Source organism: Chelonia mydas, chromosome 1, assembly GCF_015237465.2.
Source record: "Chelonia mydas isolate rCheMyd1 chromosome 1, rCheMyd1.pri.v2, whole genome shotgun sequence".
Classification (NCBI taxonomy): Eukaryota; Metazoa; Chordata; order Testudines; family Cheloniidae; genus Chelonia; species Chelonia mydas.
The window spans coordinates 251,621,870-251,624,913 of record NC_057849.1 but is presented as its reverse complement, the minus strand read 5'-3'; positions in this window follow the sequence as shown (position 1 = coordinate 251,624,913).

Genomic DNA, 3,044 nt, shown 5'->3' with positions numbered 1-3,044 from the left:
TGGAGCGGGGTGGTGGGTGGTGCAGGGCACTACCCACCTCCCCACCACGCCCCGCGCCACCCACCACCCCGTGCTACCGACCTCTCTCCTGTTTAGAGATAGAATAAAAAGCCATTACATTTATGGCTTTTTAATGTCTTTTGAAGATTCTGCAGCTTGTACTAGCGCTTTAGTTGGAGTAGATGGCTTCTGCAGTGTGTATAGGAGAGATTAGGGTTACACTTTTCTCTGAGCAAAGCTTGTGTTCCACTATGTCTTCCAGAGAAGTTTGTAGCTCCATCAAATGCACAAGCAGTCATCTGTTTATGGTTCAATTTACAAGCATTTAACTCTTCTAAGATGTCACAGGTGCAGCTGATGTGTCTTCTATAACCTGAACATCTAGAATGCATCTACTGGCCTACTACGGACATCAAGATAACATATGCAATGACTTAATACTTGATGCTTATTTGCATTGGTGCATTCATCAGCCATGTATGCACATATTTTGAATATGGTGAGAGAGTTCTTCACTTTTTCAACTGCTGAGTCTTTCACTATTGCACTGCATGCTTCTGGAGAGTCAGCTGAGTTTTTTCAGAAAGATAGCGAGCATTTGCCAGTCTTGTTCGAAACCAGTGTCCAATTTCAGGATTAACAAGTGACAATGCACTTAACATTGGCTTCCAGTTTGTAGTATGTGGTATCTCTTGCTTAAATAGAAAGTATGATGCAACCGGCATGTTGGTTACATAAACTGAGTTGTGTCTCCAGTGTTCTTAACAGCCTCATTAAGTTCTTCTAAAATTGGCTTTGACAGTGACTGGCTTATAAGGCTTTCTGCATGTTGATGCAGTCCAGAGGCATGATGTTTTTCAGCCTTTTCATATAAGTTGTCAGTATTTGTTTATCCGATCAGTCTGGCAAACCAAGTTCCTCCACTTTTACTATATAAATCCATGATGCGCCCACATCTTGAATACTGCGTGCAATTTTGGTCACCCCGTCTCAAAAAAGATATATTGGAATTGGACAAGGGACAGAGAAGGGCAACAAAAATGATTAGGGGTATGGAACAGATTCCATATGAGGAGAGATTAAAAAGACTGGAACTTTTCACCTTGGAAAAGAGACTACTAAGAGGGGATATGATAGAGGCTTATAAAATCTTGACTGGTGTGGAGAAAATGAATAAGGAAATGTTATTTACCCCTTCACTTAACACAAGAACCAGGGGTCACCCACTAAAATTAACAGGCAGCAAGTTTAAAACAAACAAAAGGAAGTATTTCTTCACACAATGTACAGTCACCCATGGAACTTTTTGCCAGGGATGTTGTGAAGGCCAAAATTATAACAGAGTTCAAAAAATAACTAGATAAATTCATGGAGGTTAGGTCCATCAATGGCTATTAGCCAGGTTGGGCAGGGATGCAACACCATGCTGTGAGTGTCCCTAGCCTCTGTTCATCAGAAGCTGGGAGTGGATGACAGGGGATGGATCACTCGATGATTCCCTGTTCTGTTGATTCCTTCTGAAGCACCTGTAATAGTCACTGTTGGAAGACAGGATACTGGGATAGGTTGACCATTGGTCTGACCCAATATGGCCATTCTTACATAAAAAATAATTATAATAAAAACCTTTAGTACAGAAACTCCCCAAGATAATGACCTCTTGAGATAGTGATGATGTGAGATAATGACCTTGGTAAATAATACATTTTAAAAATCTTGGCCTACTAGGAAATGTATATTTATATAAGTTTCCCAGTCACAAATCTAGCATTCTGGAGCGAAGTCACTAAAACATAGTCCAATCCTCTGGCCGCTGTTGTTTGTCGTGCCTCCGTTTACTCTACCGCTCCATTCCCAATGGCTCTGTACTGTCACCTTCTGCTGCCACCTGCCACTGTGACCTCTGTGAGTCGGTCTCTCGAGGTTCCACCCAGCTCTCGGAGATTTCAGCTCTCAGTGGGGGAACCTCGCTGCTAGTGCAGGCTGGGCTGTCTCTTCCACAGAAACACTCTCCCACAGCAGGTCTAAGCACTTAGACCTGGTTATCACTGATTTCAGCTCTAGTGGTCACTTAACAAACCAAAACACTCTCTATGAAGTCTAATCAGCTCTCTCTCTAAACAGGAGAAACAGGCAGGTCAAATAGTGCCTGTGACTCTTAGGCAGAGCCACTACCAAACAAAACACCTGTACCCCACCCTCTCTCTCTCTGCACTAGGATCTGGCATCCAAACCTCCTGCGTAGGGAGTACCGTTCAGTTGAGGGTGACCAGGGCTTAATTTGTAATGAAAGAGGTGCTGGGCCTCAAGCAAGTTTGTTACTTTCCTAACTGATGTGACAAGCCCAGAGGTCCCAGGGCTATGAACTGCCATGCCTACAGGTGCCAGGGCTCAGCCCTGGCAAGCCTTAGCACAAATTAAGCACTGAGGGAGACCCCCTCATGCAGGCAGGCTAAGCACAGTTCTGCTGCCCTTTACTCATACAATAAGGATAACAACATTTCATGACCCCCACATTTAATACTTAAGCGATTTGTAACCAACACCAGCCAAAATTGATCACTTGGGCAGCACAGCGCCGTCCGCTGGATACCTTGGCAGAGTAGGTGTGTGCCTGTAAATACAGTCTGGTCCTGAAGCCTGTCCCCCCGCCCCTGGCTCATCACTAGCTGTCAAGGGAGAGCTCAGTCAGACCTTGCTTATATATAATAATTTGAAATTAGTGGGTAGGCCAATATAGTGGAAACAAATGTGCTGACATTGCCATAAATAACGGCTGTGTGAGGAAGCTAGTCTTTGTTCAGACTTTTCAAACCCATTGTGCGTTCTCAGGTACAAGTATTGTCTCATATACTGGGTAGGCTTTTAAAGTGTGGATTTTAGTTTCCAATTCAATTCAAATTTCCAACCCACAACTAAATGGGCAGCATTGCATGTAACTCGTGTTGGGGCAATCCCCGGACTGGAGACTCACTGGGGCGGGGACAGCGGCGGGAGGCGAGCTCAGGGCACTGTTGGAAGGGGGACAGCGCGGGGGGGAGGTG